This window comes from Nilaparvata lugens, chromosome 9 (assembly GCF_014356525.2).
Source record: "Nilaparvata lugens isolate BPH chromosome 9, ASM1435652v1, whole genome shotgun sequence".
NCBI classification, from domain to species: domain Eukaryota; kingdom Metazoa; phylum Arthropoda; class Insecta; order Hemiptera; family Delphacidae; genus Nilaparvata; species Nilaparvata lugens.
The window spans coordinates 39,664,574-39,682,193 of NC_052512.1; the positions used below are offsets into that span (position 1 = coordinate 39,664,574).

Consider the following 17,620-nt stretch of genomic DNA (forward strand, 5'->3'; position numbering starts at 1 on the left):
CAGGAAAGAACTACGTGGACCAACAGCTTGAGATAACAGTGAAAGTTGCGACATATTTGCCCTTTACCATGGGATATCTACTTATGCTATTGTTTCTCTATGATACAACCACCCTCTATTTTGATATTTTGAAAATGGAAAATTCGAGTTTCCGATTATTGTACAAAATATTCTATTTCTTTTTCAGAATATGAATGTGTTTTTTTCTAGTTTTGTAGATCTGCGATACTAAATGCAAATTTTGCCCTAGAAAACATGACGCACTTTGAATGTTCTCCAAATAAGTCGACAAATTTAGCCTATTGACGCGATAAACTTATTTTTCTCAACTTCAAAGACAACCCAATCACTAGAAAGGCACGTTTCTCGATCATTTCGTGACACTAAATTCAGTTTGCCCAATTAAAAATTATTTTTGAAGCACTTGTGCACAACAAATTGCGTCACTGTTTGAAACAAACAAGTCGGGTTTTTCGTTTAAATAGGACGGGTCTTGAAGGCAGAAACCATCCGAAGTGCTACAGTCGAAGAAGTCACATCTAGTTGTCTTCATCCTGTGGTGCTGAGCAGAAGTTGAGACGTCCGTCTTCAGTCTGTCGTTTTGCTGCCTTCAGCCGCTTCACTGCAACATTATCACCGTCCTACTGTGAGTAGACATATTCCACATAATCTTTGTTCACTATTTCTTCACCTATCACTATCTCATTTCATTAATCATCTACATGTGTTTGTTGTTTGGTTTTGTGTTCATTTCTATTGAGTTGATGTGTATTTGTATGTATTTAATAGATAATATAATACCATAGAGAAACAATAGCATAAATAGATATCCCATGGTATAGGGCGTTCATGTCGCAACTTTTACTGTTACCTTAAGCCGATAGTCCACGTGGTTCTCTCCCATGAAGCTTTATGATGCTGTTAGCCTCTCTTATAGAGAATTATCTCTATATCTCTATATCAAAGAGAATTGTCTCTTTGGTAGAGAGTTAGTGGGGAGGATATTTTTAATATTCTTTCCGAAGAATGGACATTGATATGTCCAAAGCTCCGCCGATAGTCCACGTGGTTCTCTCCCATGAAGCTTTATGATGCTGTTAGCCTCTCTTATAGAGAATTATCTCTATATCTCTATATCAAAGAGAGTTGTCTCTTTGGTAGAGAGTTAGTGGGGAGGATATTTTTAATATTCTTTTCGAAGAATGGTAATTGATATGTCCAAAGCTCCGCCAATTTATGTAGATGCATAACAATATGATTATTATCTATAGTTATTATATTAAATATTGCTTTTTCATATCATATACAGTTCAATAATTATTTTCTTAGTCTATATTATGTAAATTCATCTATAATTTTGCTGTATTGTAAGCTATTGTATATAAGTGTATAATCCAGTATATATTGTAATCTACATAAATAAATTACCCAATCAATCAATCAATCAATATTGTGCCATTCATACACTCTTACCCGGTCAAAACAGTGAAAATGGACAATAATCGACAGTAATCGGCTTGAGATAATAGTAAAAGCTGCGACATATACGCCCTATACCATGGGATATCTACTTACGCTATTGCTTCTCTATGATAATACTTACTTACATGGTGCTATAGCCCACTAAGGGCCTTGGCCTCCTCTAGGATGCCTCTCCACTCCTCCATATCGGTAGCCCAACAACTAGTTTCCGTGATAATAGGATAGTAGGCCCAATTTCAGGAATTTCCCCCTAATAGTAGTTCCACCTCATCGGATATAAATATTCTATCTTCTAACAACAGTTATAATTCATCCGGATTATTGATACGATTGAAACCCCTAGGTGTTGCCCAGCTAGAAACCGTTTGCCACAGTTAGAATTTAGGTTTTTAGTTTCTCAAAAATAGCGATATTTCTGTTCATTCGTTAAGCACTATTGTATCCTGGTAGCCTCATTTTGATTTGAGAAACTTGATTCTACTAGGACCCCGTCTACAAGGTATTAAATATACCTTTATAATTTGCAAAAATACCAAGAAATGTCCTAAGGAGTTCTTCGACTCTCTGTCTTTGATTTGATATTGTCAATGATTTATTTTTATTTTTTTATTGTATAAAACACTATAATCATAAAATAATACAATTATGACATCGGAGGAAAAACTAGGCTGAGCCTGTACTATTTCTCTCCAAAAATTGTTATAAAATGTTATTTTTGTCCAAAAGATAAGGTTATGTAATCACACACTGCTTCATCACTTGATTTTCAGTCCAGGAATAATGAGTTGAAAATTTTGAAGGTTGATGTTATATTCAAAATGAATCACAGAATGAGTATCACGATAAATTAAAAACTTGAGAAATATTGCACTTATTTGAAAAATTTGAATACAAAATCAAAAACCTACTCACTATTAGCAATTCACAGTTGAATCATAATTTACTATTTGATCTCATTTACCTGTATAATTATTTTACTTTATAAATTTTCAGTTTTTTTTCTCTCAAATCTCCATAATTATTAAAACTTTTACAATATTTCCATTTACAAATAAATCCTTAGTTGAATTAATGAAATTAACGTTTTGGTAGAGACTTAGTATGAAGGTTACCTTGAATATTGTTTCCTTAGAATGGACATTGATAGGTCCAAAGCTCCGCCAATTTATGTAGATGCATAACAATATTAGCCTATCTATAGCTATTACCAATTGCTTTCTATATCATATGCAGTTCAATAATTATTTTCTTAGTCTACATTATGTAAATTCATCTATAATTTTGCTGTATTGTAAGCTATTGCATATAAGTGTAAAAGCCAGTATATCTTGTAATCTACATAAATGAAGTACTCAATCTATCACTCTTTGAATTCTGCCGCAAAAAGTTTTATTCGATGATTTTCCCCCATACACGTTTTGAGGCTCTTTCTCAATATTTATTTTGTTTCTCAACATTGATTGTTAAATGTTAGGAATTGAATAATACATTGAATTTTTATGTTGAGACTTTTCTCAAAAATAATCTATATTGAGATTCATCCCTTTCTCACCCCATATCCTGGATATTATTCAATTATATTCTCAACAAATATTCAATTTTGTTTCTCAACATTGATTGTTAAATGTTAGGAATTAAAAAATACTTTGAATTTTTATGTTGAAACTTTTCTCAAAAATAATCTATATTGAGATTCATCCCTTTCTCACCCCATATCCTGTAGGCCCCATTTCCATTCGAGATACTTAATTTTTGCAGCATCCCGTCTTCAAAGCTTTAAGTTCGCCCTCTTATTAGGGTGGAATGGAAAGATGTTGTCGTCAATTCCACAAAATTTTGTGGAATTTTGTCAATTTTGTCAGTTTTGTATTTTGTCATAATTATTATTCAACGAAAATCCTAAATAAATGCTGCAAATCACCCCGAAGTCTTCTGCTACAGCAGACATTGACAACAGGGTTAACAGCTAGATGGAAATTCGATGAGAACTACTATCCAAAAATTACTTGCCAGCCCGGGAATCGAACCCGGTACCTTCCAATTGCTATTTTCTATTTCACCTTAATATGAAGAAATTCCACAATATCTCTGTGCAAAGTGTTAATTTCAACCTCTCAATTAGAAACCTGTAACCTTTCCACAAAAAAAAAAACATTTTTATTCCATGATTTACGAAAAACAACCCTTTTCCTAAGATGGAGTCCCAGGGGTGGATCCTCAAAAACTTTTTCAACAAGCATTCGAATCTATAAGCTTTATTGGATGGGAGGAAGACAGTTTAGAAAATTCCAATTTTTAACATGGAATCTCCAAATTTTTAGTGGTTTTTCGATGTATTCTTCATCTCTATCATTCTAGGTATTGCTTTTAAAGTCTTGTATCAATGACGTCTCTTGTTCATGATTCAACCATAGAGAAACAATAGCATAAGTAGATATTCCATGGTTTATGTCGCAACTTTTACTGTTATCCCAAGCCGATAGTTCACATAGTTCTTTCCTATGCAGCTGTGTGACGCTGGTAGTCTCTCATATTGTGCCGTTCATACACTCTTACCCGGTCAAAACAGTAAAAATCAACAGTAATCGGCTTGGGATAACAGTAAAAGTTGCGACATAAACGCCCTATACCATGGGATATCTACTTACGCTATTTTTTCTCTATGATTTAACTCATATCTTCAAATTTTGCAAAATTCATATAGCCCAAATGATATTAGAAAAACGCCATTATATTCAAATAGCTTTAACAGGATTGAGTTTCTATCAAAATGTCATACAATTTGAAATCTCCAGTTTTTCGATCTATACAATCTAGAAATTTTTACTCTCGAATAGCTCAAAATTTGAAAATTTTCAAGATTTAAACCTCTGATAAAACACCCTTAACTCTTTTTTGATCGGGTTTTCTATGCGCCAACGTTCTCTTCTAGCTCTAGCCATCAAATTATCCTATTCATCAATCTTTTATATTTCCACATTCATGTCACTCTGAAAGATAAACTACAGCGTTGCCGAAATTATTGCCTATGTTTCGTCTACTCTCTTCAACGCCATGATCATATCACCCTATAGTGAAGTCCACCTTATAATGACAGTATTTGATCAACTTTGGTTTTGCTATTCCTTTTTATCATTCGACAAAGCCGGTGGTACTATCCTTTTCTAGGTCCACAAAGGTACCAATTATGTTTTTGACAGTGAAGAAATATGATTAATTAATTCAGAGAATCAGCATCTCAGCATCGCTATTTTCCTATCTTTATCCACTGTCATTATAACGTGGACCTCACTATAGCCCACATTACCAGTTCAACATTGAAGCTTCCCGAGCAAAGACTTTCTCGAATAGTCAAGCTTGCTGAAGATATCTTGAAATACGGTAATCCGAACTATTTTAGAGTTCAAATTTTTTCCTGAAGGTAGGAGGATAGATGCTTCACATACTAGAACCGGAGAAAGTACTCTAAGGATACCCAATCATCGAATTACTATTCTCACAAAATTCTTTCCAGTTTCTATCAGGTCCATCGAGAGCCGAGCGAGCTTCATCCTGACTGAAAATATATATTTTGGAACAAATGACTGAAACTGTCCAGCCATAGAGCAATCACATGACATCCATCCTTCACTCATCCCACCAATACAAATCTATAAACCCGTTATAGAATAAATTGTATATATATATATTATATAAAGTCATGTTATTTTAATTATCCACTGCATACTGCTGTATATTACTGAAAGTTGATTACCATTATCTACTTTCAGCCTACTCCTTTTTAATAATCAATGATTTGATTCTATTTACTTACATAATTATATTACTTTATCAATTTTCATTTACAAATAAATCCTTAGTGGGAAGGATATTTTGAATATTCTTTCCGAAGAATGGACATTGATATGTCCAAAGCTCCGCCAATTTATGTAGATGCATTACAATATTATCTATAGTTATTCCAAATTGATTTTTTCATATCATATACAGTTCAATGATGATTATTCTCTTAGTCTATACTATGTAAACACAGCTGTGTTGTGTTTCTTTTCTGGCTCGAAATTTTGCAAAATCACTAAAAATTTCCAATTTGTAGAGATTTGAGTGAAATATTTTTCTCTATTATCTCATCAATACAAACCTATAAACCCTAAGAATAAATTGTATATCTAAACTCATGTTTCAAATTTCCACTTAATTATTGCTGTATATTTCTGGAAGTTACACCTCATATACTATTAGCCTACTCTATTCCAATCATCAATAATTTCAATTTAAATCTACTCCCATTATTGCATTATTTTATTTATCTAATGTTTTGCTCTCAACAACTTTTCAAATAAAAACTTCTACAAAATTTTTCATTAGTAGATGAATCCACAGTTGAATTAACATTCTGGTATAGACTTACTGGGAAAGATATACCATAGAGAAACGATAGCATAAGTAGATATCCCATGGTATAGGGCATTTATGTCGCAACTTTTACTGTTATCCCAAGCCAATAGTTCATGTAGTTCTTTCCTATGCAGCTGTGTGACGCTGGTAGTCTCTCAAATTGTGCCGTTCATACACCATCACCCCAACAAAACAGTAAAAATTGACAATAATCGACAGTAATCGGCTTGAGATAACAGTAAAAGTTGCGACATGAATTCCCTATACCATGGGATATCTACTTACGCTATTGTTTCTCTATGGATATACTGAGTATACTTCCATAGTTGTATTATTTCATTTATCTTATGATTTGTTCTCAAATTTTCAAATTTATTAAAACTTCTACAAAATTTTTCATTCGTAGATGAATCCTCAGTTGAATAAACATTTTAGTAGAGAGTTACTGGGAATTATATACTGAGTATTCTTCCAAAGAATAGACATTGATATGTTTAAAGCACCGCCAATATTTATCTAGATACAAAACAATACTATCTTAAAGTAATTTCTGTATTGCTTTTTCCCAAATCATGTACAGTTCAAGTACTTTACGTTAGTCCGGTAACGATAATTTACCACATAAGTATGATAGTTTTTGCCCGAAACGTGGTTGAGGGCAGAATTATCATACGAATGCGGTAAATACGTTTTCGCCACACTGCACAAAAAGCAGTTGTTTCCCTACGTAGATCTGAAAGACATTGTTTGCAGACGACTCTCGTCTGACGTCAGAACAGGTTTCTTTCCGGCCTAGGCCGGAGAGAGTACCCTTTCCAGCCGCTAACATGGAACTAAGAAAGGTGATCAAAAAACAGCTGATCAAAAAACTTTTCATTATTTGTGTTCATTATTCAATAATTAAAACATTTATAATAATATCATCTTATTGTCATTTGAGAGAATAAAAAAGTATAAACTTAACCTCCCACATAATTGAACATCATCTTTTAGGTTATTTAGACAAATCAGAATAAAAAATAAAAATACTTGGACGATTTCCTGATATTCAGATTACCTCAGATTTGCTAGAGCTATCACCTTCCACTTCTGCTTTCGGAAGTGCTTAGTAAACAACTATTCTCATATATGAATATTGTTTATTTTTGTGTGTGGCGAAAAATAGCGTTCGCACCACGAGCAAAAATGTTTTTCCAGCTCTCAATCTTTTCTTGTCCTCGGCCTACGGCCTCGGACTTGAAAACCGATTTCGAGTCGGAAAAATCTCATTTTCTGCTCTAGGTGCGGAATATACTATACCGTACAATATTTTTTTTGATACTTATCTGAGAAAGAATAATATTGATGAGAAACAGAAACCATTATCTGCTGCTGCTCGAGCTACTGTATTATATAAACATGAACTATAGTGAGGTCCACGTTATAATGATAGTAATTGATGAACTTTGATGTTGCTATCCTTGTCTATCATTCGACAAAGAATGTATTACTATTCTTTTACAGCTCCGCAACGATGCAGAATCTGTTTTTGGCAATGTATAAATATAATTAATTAATGCAGAGGCAAGGCAACACTGTTCTTCTATCTTTTCAGAGTTTCAGAGTTCAAAAAATTATCAATAACTTCAATAACAAAGGGAATGATCTCAGGAAAAACACAATTTTAACACCTTACGATCCACTCCAAGAAAATTCGCGAAAACCCCCAAAATGAAAATGACCTCTCTTCACAACTTCTTGTATAAATATCGGAAACCGAGCTTCGCTCTGGAGTACAAAAGCATAAAACATTTATTACGAAAGAAGAAATTATAATAACATTCATACAGAAATGTTCTATCCAATCAAGAATTTTCCTAACAAAAGTTAATAACTAATATCAGGGACCGAGCTTCGCTCATAAAAAATTTATCACGAAAGAAGAAATTATAATAAAATTCATAACATTCATACATAAATGCTCTTCTATCTCTCTATCTCTCTCTTCTATCTTCCATCTCTTATAGAGATGACATTTTTTCCCGCTATTATTTCAAAATTCTAAACACAACTAACCAAAACTCTATAGAGATGACACTTTTTCCCGCTATTATTTCAAAATTCTAAACTCAACTAACCAAAACTCTATAGAGATGACATTTTTTCCCGCTATTATTTCAAAATTCTAAACACAACTAACCAAAACTCTATAGAGATGACACTTTTTCCCGCTATTATTTCAAAATTCTAAACTCAACTAACCTAAAACTCTATTCATTGACCGAGCGAAGTGAGGTCTAAGATTGAAGTCGACGGTTTGGCATTTCTCTTAATGTTAAAGTGTTTAAATGTTTATATGTTGCGCATTTACGGCGAAACACGGTAATAGATTTTCATGAATTTTGATAGGTATGTTCCTTTTTTAATTGCGCGTCGACGTATATACGAGGTATTTGGAAATTTTGCATTTCAAGGATAATATAAAAGGAAAGAGGAGCCTCCTCCATACGCCAATATTAGAGTTAAAATCAAACTATAGAATTATCCATCATAAATCAGCTGACAAGTGATTACACAGATGTGTGGAAAAGCCAGTCTATTGCTGTATTTCCATAAGGTCTATAGTTTCAATCAGGTAATAGTGGATGAGAATACTACGTGAGGTCTACTGTTCACAGAACTACTAGTATGTTTAGATGTTCAGATGTTTAGATGTTTGGATTTTTGTATTTCACCGGAAATACTTTCTCAAATTAACTTGATACTTTCTCAAATCAACTTGATACTTTCTCAAATTAACTTGATACTTTCTCAAATTAACTTGATACTTTCTCAAATTAACTTGATACTTTCTCAAATTAACTTGATACTTTCTCAAATCAACTTGATACTTTAACCTTATAGGTTATAGGTAATACTTACCCTTAATAGGGCAAGGAAAGTGAAAATGCAGCAAATGCTCCATATTTTAGAAGTATAAGCAAATGATCAACTTTATTCATATGGCGCATGGCGCATGCTATTTGTTGCAATTACAACTTTATTATTTGTTATTTGTTGCAATTACAACTTTATTATTTGTTATTTGTTGCCATTACAACTTTGTTATTTGTTGCAGGCAAAATGCTGCGATTGGCAAGCTTAAGCGCATTGCTGGTGGTTATCAGCTTGGCTAGCTACCAAGTTTCCGCCGATGATGCGCCTAGTTTCGAAAGACCTGTACGAAAAGACCACACTGCTTATCCCAAGTATGTAGCACCTCCTAATAAGGATGATGTCAAGAGTGATTACACGGAGTTCGAATATAATGTGAGTAGAGTAGGGATGGGTATCGATACATCGATGTTTCAACATCAGACATCGATGTTTTTCATCGATGTTTACTGTTCGATGTTTTTCACTTATCGATGGTTTTACCCAGACATCGGTTATTCGATGTTTTTCCCAACAAAAATGAATTTTTCCTACAGTTACGTTGAAAAGTGGCCATTGCTGCACTGATTACAGATGCAAAGAATCACTTTTCCGCTCTAGTGCGGGAAAAATTTTTCTGCACTCCAGATTTGCAACATGGCAACGCAAAATACTTAGTAGGTTATATGGAGCAACAGTGCAGCAAAATCAAAATGAAGTTGGTAACAGTGACTGGGCTGCTATAGTGAGCAGTGGTGCAACGAAGCACAACGCGATAATTATTAGTATTAGATATTATAACCAAGGACAACGAGGACTTTAGGATTTTGGGATTAAGGTTTTTATCAATAATAAAATTAAACAGAAAAACATTTGATGCATTTCAGGCAATTTAACCCATAATTACCCACTTTTCATATTCAATGGTGACTGTAGGAAAAATTTAATGTGAAATACGTGCGCAAAGTTCCTCTGCTGCACTCAAGAAACCATTCCGCCCTCGCCTACGGCTCGGGCGTAAACGTCTCTTTCGGTGCAGCAAACTGTCACTTTGCGCACTAGTTGCACAAATAACTATTTCAATCAGGCTCTCTGTATTTTCATGTGAGACTGTTGGATACTCTTGAAGATTTACATAAACTGTGGCCCTTGTCAAGGTTAGATGCCTATTTATAATTGAATAAGAGGTCGGATTTTTCGTTCCTTAGGAAGAAAGAGTTTTTCTTATTACAAGTGCTGTCCTCAACATACGTTTAATACCAATTATTAATCTAGCTCTGGAATAGAGGTCCTCGTATAGTATGGAGTGTAGATAGCCATAAAAAACACCTCTATTCATTCTCATTTCCTAGATAAAACTATCAGGTATTGAATGAATACGATTATGAGTAACAATGATTGCTAAAATTAGCTTAGGATGAAATCCCAAGACAGAATCTTCGAGGATATCCCGAGAGGTTTCTGACTCAACTATGAAGATGACAAATCTTGTGAACTATAATAGAGTTGATGTATCTTTCTAGTCACAACCTGACTTCAATTATTTGAAAGACTGTTACTTGAATACCAAGTCTAAAATTGCTGTAATTCCAGTTAGTAACAGTTAAAATATTGAAACAATAGCTCCAGATAAAATTGTAGTCACTTCAGTTTTTTTTTTTGTATTTTTAAGTATTTCGAGATTTGGACAAAATAATAATACCGTCTTAATTTCTCTTATACTAAACAAATATTCAAATCTATAAAACAATATTTTAGATCATTGGATTTTCTTTTTTATATTCGATTGAATATCAATCTCCATTGATAACATAGAGTCTGATTACCTACAACTACAAACAATTTATTAACTTTCAGTCTCGTTGCTGCCAATCAATAATATTCCTTTATTGTTAACTACTTTTTAAAAGCTCTGTCCCTTTCTTTTACATGTACATGAAAAAGGAAATTTATTCCACTATCTGAGTTACTCTAAGGATACAATAATCTTCCGTAAAATGTACGGCAACACGTCAATGTTTCAAACATCAATGTTTAAAAATATCGATGTTTACTGTTCGATGTTTTTCACTTATCGATGTTCAGGAGAAAAAACATCGATGTTCAAAACATCGATGTTTTGTCTTTCGATACCCTTCTCTAGAGTAGACCAATATTCATCAAGGTCTATTCATCTTATTCATCTGAATATTCATCTTAGATACCATAGTGAGGTCCACGTTATAATGAACGTATTTGATCAACTTTGGTTTTGCTGTCCTTGTCTATTTTCCTATTATCCTTTTGGTAGAGAGTTAATGGGGAGGATATTTTTAATATTCTTTCCAAAGAATGGACATTGATATGTCCAAAGCTCCGCCAATTTATGTAGATGCATTACAATATAATTATTATTATATTACAAATTGCTTTTTCATATCATATACAGTTCAATAATTATTTTCTTAGTCTATATTATGTAAATTCATCTATAATTTAGCTGTATTGTAAGCTATTGTATATAAGTGTATAAGCCAGTATATATTGTAATCTACATAAATAAAGTACTCAATCAATCAATCAATCAATCAATCTATCATTCGACAAAGCCGGTGGTACTATATCCTTTTCTAGGTTCACAACGATGACAATTATGTTTTTGATGGTGTAGAAATATAATTAATTGATGCGAAGAATCGGCATCGCTATTCTTCTATCTTTATCCACTGCCATTATAACGTGGACCACACTATAGGGGTACGCGACTAGGTGCCGCCCTGACAATACTGTTGCTGTCCTTTTCTGTCATACAACAAAACAGATAGCGCTATCTCTCTCTCGCTTTGCAATGTTGTCTGCCAGAATATTTTATATTTACTTTTGACAGTGACTGTACAAAGCTGAATAAACCATATTATTAGCCGCCATTTTTTTTCTTCATTCTATCATAATACATGAGTACACAAGTCGTGTAATTGATTTAAAATGTATTTTTGAAACAATGAAATAATTTTTAAACATTACCTCATGAGAAACACAAATTAAAATACCTGAAATGACATTTTAAAAGTTGATAACTAACCATCCTAGACTTCATACATGCTTCAGTTAGCCTACATGTATAGGTTATACCTACTCGTACCGGTATAAATAATATTGAAAAGTTATTTCAGAATTAATCCATTGAACTTTTTGTGTAGTTGAGAAGTTGATATTGTGGTAATTATTCATATTGAATGAAAAAGACTAAGTAATTGTCAAAAAACCACTGATTTATTGATAATTAGAAAGACCGGTTCCGGTTATTACACCATTGTCAATCTCTGATAAAGTTTATGTGTAATAACCGAAACCGGTCTTTCTAATTATCAATAAATCAGTGGTTTTTTGACAATTTCTTAGTCTTTTTCATTCAATAATCCATTGAAATTACTTATTTTTAAATAGAATTTCTATTTTCATATTAATTTTGAAGGAAATTGGAATAGTATAGGTACCTACCAAATAACTCAATTTCTGTTGTTTTGAAATTCAGATTGTTGTATCACAGCTTTTTAAATTAGCCGCCATTTCAGGTTTGTATAAAGATAAAAATCTGATCTCAGTCATGAAAGCCAATTTTTGAATCAAATTATGAAAAAATATATTTTCTTGATCAATTTGACATAAAATTGATTATTTTATCAAGGGAATGATAATTATTATTAGATTAAATTTAATGGGATGAATTGAGTAACAGCTGTGTACACTAAGTGGCAAAATGGAGAGACTTGGCAACGTTTTCTCCTATCTTTCTTCTCTGCCATTATAGCGTGGACCTCACTATAGTTGTCCCCTTTTAAAACCGGTTTTTAGGGGACAAGTAGACGTGAGCCATACCCGTCTAGTTGTAACTTTTCTGAGGAGGTGACAACTAGTCGGGGGGACACCCTGACGCAAGGGTGCGAGGTGTCAGGTTGTCGTTCACGGTCGGGACTATAGTGAGGTCCACGTTATAATGGCAGTGGATGAAGATAGAAGAATAGCGATGCCGATTCTCTGCATTGATTAATTATACTTCTACACTGTCAAAAACATAATTGGCATCGTTGTGGAGCTAGAAATTGATCGTACCACCTGTATTGTTGGATGATAGACAAGGATAGCGAAACCAAAGTTGATCAAATACTGTCATTATAACGTGGACCTCACTATAGCCTATTCTCTCCATGGTATATGTGTGTTGATTCGCTAAAAACACTGAACGTTGCAATTTCATACAATAGAGTAATTCCTATTATATCACAATAAAATCAAATTAGAATATATTCTTGAATAAAATGATTGTATTGTTGTCTTTTTCAGGTCCAAGAGGCAATCTGTAAGTTGAATTCACTCTAAATTAACTACTAGAATATAATATGTAATAAATTACTTAAACGTATATGGTAGGTTTATGTTAAGAGTATGATTTTAGGAGAGTAATGTCTTACAGAAACAATAGTGTAAATTGTTTAAATTTCATTAATGGTACATTCGATTTCATTAAAAAATCACCAAATCATATGGTCGAAATTAAAAAAGGAACATCTGTTACTATATTGCTTTCTACCTGAAAAACATAGTTTTCAAACTTCGTTTTCCTGATGCAATGTTTAGGCCTACACGTGGCATGGATTAAAAATTTTTGAGACAAAGTGCTAAATAAACGTCTACAGTTTCATCAATGCTGTATCGGCAATATGAAAATGCATGCAGTTGATATGTCTTTGAATGAAGGTTTTGTTATTTACGTAAAGAAATTATATTCTTCCATTTTTATTTAATTTAAATTTCAAAATTATTCGAGCCCTGATAGAATGACTGACTCACTGTACAGTCAGTCGGAAACTTTAATATTGGAATGAGGGGTATTTTGGCAAGCTGATCAAAAAAATAAGGTCATTTGCACGTTTTTGTTATATCTTCAAATGAAAAATGAGTTCTGTGGGTTGTCAAAACTCCCTCTTAAAGGGAAACTATTCAACTTATCCTATCTCTTAGTAAAATAACAATGATCATCCATCCATTTATCATCTTCTATACTATAATAAAGGAAAGAACTGGATTATGAACGTAGCCTATACAGGTGTAAAGTATAGGGAAATTATGATTGACGCATTATCACGTCAGAACTACTGAACTGATTAACTTGAAATTTTGCATAAAGATTATTGCTCAACCGAGGGTGGTTATAGACCAATTTTGAATTCTTCAAGATTTGGTTACATCAAGTTTTCAGTTTGTCAAGTTTTGATTATTTGTCATGCTTCCAGTTTGTATGGAAGCAGCAGAAGATTGATTTCTCTTACAAGGGAAATTGGAAAATAGGTGTGATTGGGGATCCTTTTCGAATGATAAAAACAGGTTTTACGTCACACCCAAATTTTTTCCGCCATTTTGAATCCAACTTCTTTTTTTAATTGAAAAGTGGTCATACTGATTCACTTGAAATGCAGCATATAAATTCGTAATCAACCGAGGATTCTTAGAGGCCTATTTTGAATTCTTCTAGATTTCAACACGTCAAGTTCTAAGAAAGACCCTTCCAAAGCATGGGTTACCTGCTAATGGATTATAGTTCTGAATTAGAGTATATCATAATATTCAAAGTTAATAATTATTTTACAGTTTTAAGTTATTAGTGAGTGTTATTTTGTTATCCGATTTGGTTTGTGAACAATCTCAATTAGAACTTTTCTGTTTTCAAATATTTGGACTGAAAATTGGACCTGAATCCAAATGTATGAAACATAACCTACTTTTTGGACCATTTATAGTGTATAAATCAAAATTCGGAAGAAACCGTTTTGGGCTGTGCTTCCCCAATCATTTAATCGGTTAGTCCTTCCCCAATCATTATTGTCTACTTTGGTAGAGAGTTAGTGGGGAGGATATTTTTTATATTGTTTCCGAAGAATGGACATTGATATGTCCAAAGCTCCGCCAATTTATGTAGATGCATAACAATATCGTTATTATATCACAAATTGCTTTTTCATATCATAATAAAGTTCAATAATTATTCTCTATTATGTAAGAGCTTATGTGGTAGAGAGTTAGTGGGGAGGATATTTTTAATATTCTTTCCGAAGAATGGACATTGATATGTCCAAAGCTCCGCCAATTTATGTAGATGCATAACAATATCGTTATTATATCACAAATTGCTTTTTCATATCATAATACAGTTCAATAATTATTTTCTTATTCTCTATTATGTAAATTCATCTATAATTTTGCTGTATTGTAAGCTATTGTATATAAGTGTATAAGCCAGTATATATTGTAATCTACATAAATAAAGCACTCAATCAATCAATCATTCTGAATGATTGTGTTCTGTTTATCAACATATAAATAACGAGTGAAGCTCGGTGCCTTGATATTATTTTCTTCATAATAAGAGACCACACATGAGTCTTATACATAATGTCTACAGTAGGGATGGGTATCGATACATCGATGTTTAGAAACATCGATGTTTACTGTTCGATGTTTTTCACTTATCGATGTTCAGGAGAAAAAACATCGATGTTTCGTCTTTCGATACCCATCCCTAGTCTACAGCTTTCACGAATAGATTCTGCCAACTTTGCTCTCTTATTACCCGTATTTGCACTCATGAATTGCCTGCGAATCAATTTGAATTTGACATTTTCATTAATTTTTTAATTTTCATTAATTTTCAAATTTTGTACTCAGGGGACGCGCACGATGCTGCCAGACTGGATCAAAATGGAGATCACGAGCATATCGAATACGCAGAGTTTTCTCCATTCATGACAAAATTCTATGAAAAAAGGACGGATCCGAAGAACACAGATAGGGGTGAGTACATCACAACATTTCCACATCAATGGAAAAATCTGGTGTGGCGCACTCACACAACTTTCCTTGCCGGAATGAAAATTGATCACCTGACGCTAGTGTTTTCAATTTTAGGTGGAAATTTTACTGAACATTAATTGTAGAGATTTTCATGCTGAAACTTTTCCACTCAAATTTTTTTGTTTAAATTGTATCTGAAGCCTGATAATTGGGAATCTAAAATCAAACTTTGCATAAATGGGTCGGAGCTCTTGAAATTTTCACAGATATGAGACTTGTGGCAGTTGATATAGATTATCAATGACTATTTTAGGTATGAATTTAATTAGAATCATTGTAGCCGTTTTCGAGAAAATCGCGAAAACCCTTGTTTTTGACAACATTTTCGCCATCTTGAATTGCATTTGATTGAAATTGTTCGTGTCGGATACTTATATTGTAAGGACCTTAAGTTCCAAATTTCAAGTCATTCCGTTTATTGGGAGACGAGATATCGTGTACATGATTAAAATTTAACCGGTTTTTGTGCAACTGGGCCTTTGTGAGGGAAATTTTTCCATCCCTCGGGGAATTAATCTCAATTTACTGTGATTAGATAGAACATTTCTGTATGAATCTATATATATAAAAGCGAAATGGCACTCACTCACTCACTCGCAAAACTAAAAAGCACCAAAAACGTTCAAATTAGGTATGTTCAGTTGGCCCTCTAGAGGCGCACTAAGATATCTTTTGGCAATATATAAACTCTAAGGGTGGTTTTAAGGGTTTAAAGTTCGTCTTTTAGCATGTATATTCTTCTTATTCTCTTAATTATAATTGAAAAATGTCCATACCATATGTTAATATAGAACTATAATCTAGAGAGAGTACCTCTTCGAAACAGTTGTTAACTGGTAATCAAATTAATAATTTTGTCAGGTTGCAATTAAGTTGAGTTGACTTTGTTAGGTAGGCACCAAGTTGAAGATTGAAATGCATTTATCGCAGAAAAATTGATTGGGCACTGCTAATCAGAGCTATTCCTGGAAATAATATATTACTAGCCGTCAGGCTCGCTTCGCTCGCCATATCCGTTCAGCCAGACGTTTAGTCTGGACCCCCGACTGGATCGTCCTAGCATATGATAAAAGTTCTCAAATGAAAAATGCAGCCGAGCGAAGCGAGCCTGCTGGTCTCCTTCTTGGACGATCCAGTCGGGGGTCCAGGGAGCGGAGCCCCCTGGCTAGACGGATATGGCGAGCGAAGCGAGCCTGACGGCTAGTGCTATTATAATTTATACTTTCGTTATAAATTTTTCATGCTTTTGTACTCCAGAACGAAGCTCGGTCCCCGATATTAAAGCTGCGATTAGACCAAATTTATTTGAAAAATGTTAATAACTCAATCCTTTTAGATTATATTAGATTGAACATAACTTATCATACACATGATGGACATATGTGTTTGTCAACTTCCGTTCAATCTAATAGAATCTATCAGGATTAAGTTATAACCATTTTGCTAATAACTTTGGTGTAAACCTAGCTCAAAGATACATACCTTTTTAATGTCTTTGATTGAAACTATAGACCTTATACAAATACAGTAATAGACTGGCTTCTCCACACATCTGTGTAATCACTTGTCAGCTGATTTATGATGAAATATTTTATAGTCTGATTTTTACTCTAATATTGGCGTATAAAGGAGGCTCCTTTTTCCTTTTATACTAGTAGTTCTGTGAACGGTAGACCTCACGCAGTATTCTCATCCACAAGTACCTGATTGAAACTATAGACCTTATGGAAATACAGCGATAGACTGGCTTCTCCACACATCTGTGTAATCACTTGTCAGCTGATTTATGATGAATAATTCTATAGTCTGATTTTTACTCTAATATTGGCGTATGAAGGAGGCTCCTTCATCCTTTTATATTATCCTTGAAATGCAAAATTTCCAAAAACCTTGTATATACGTCGACGCGCAATTAAAAAGGAACATACCTGTCGAATTTCATGAACATCTATTACCGCGT

The 17,620-nt window shown here is 33.4% G+C and overlaps 1 protein-coding gene across 1 annotated transcript in view; it reads left to right on the top strand.

Moving 5' to 3' along the window:
- Positions 1 to 312: 312 nt before the first annotated feature.
- The window catches only part of LOC120353141, a 76,333-nt gene continuing 59,025 nt past the window's right edge, over positions 313 to 17,620 (top strand). The window contains exon 1 of the mRNA XM_039435856.1: positions 313 to 646. The gene's annotated coding sequence lies outside the window, so the exon portion shown is untranslated. The remainder of the gene's footprint in view (positions 647 to 17,620) is intronic.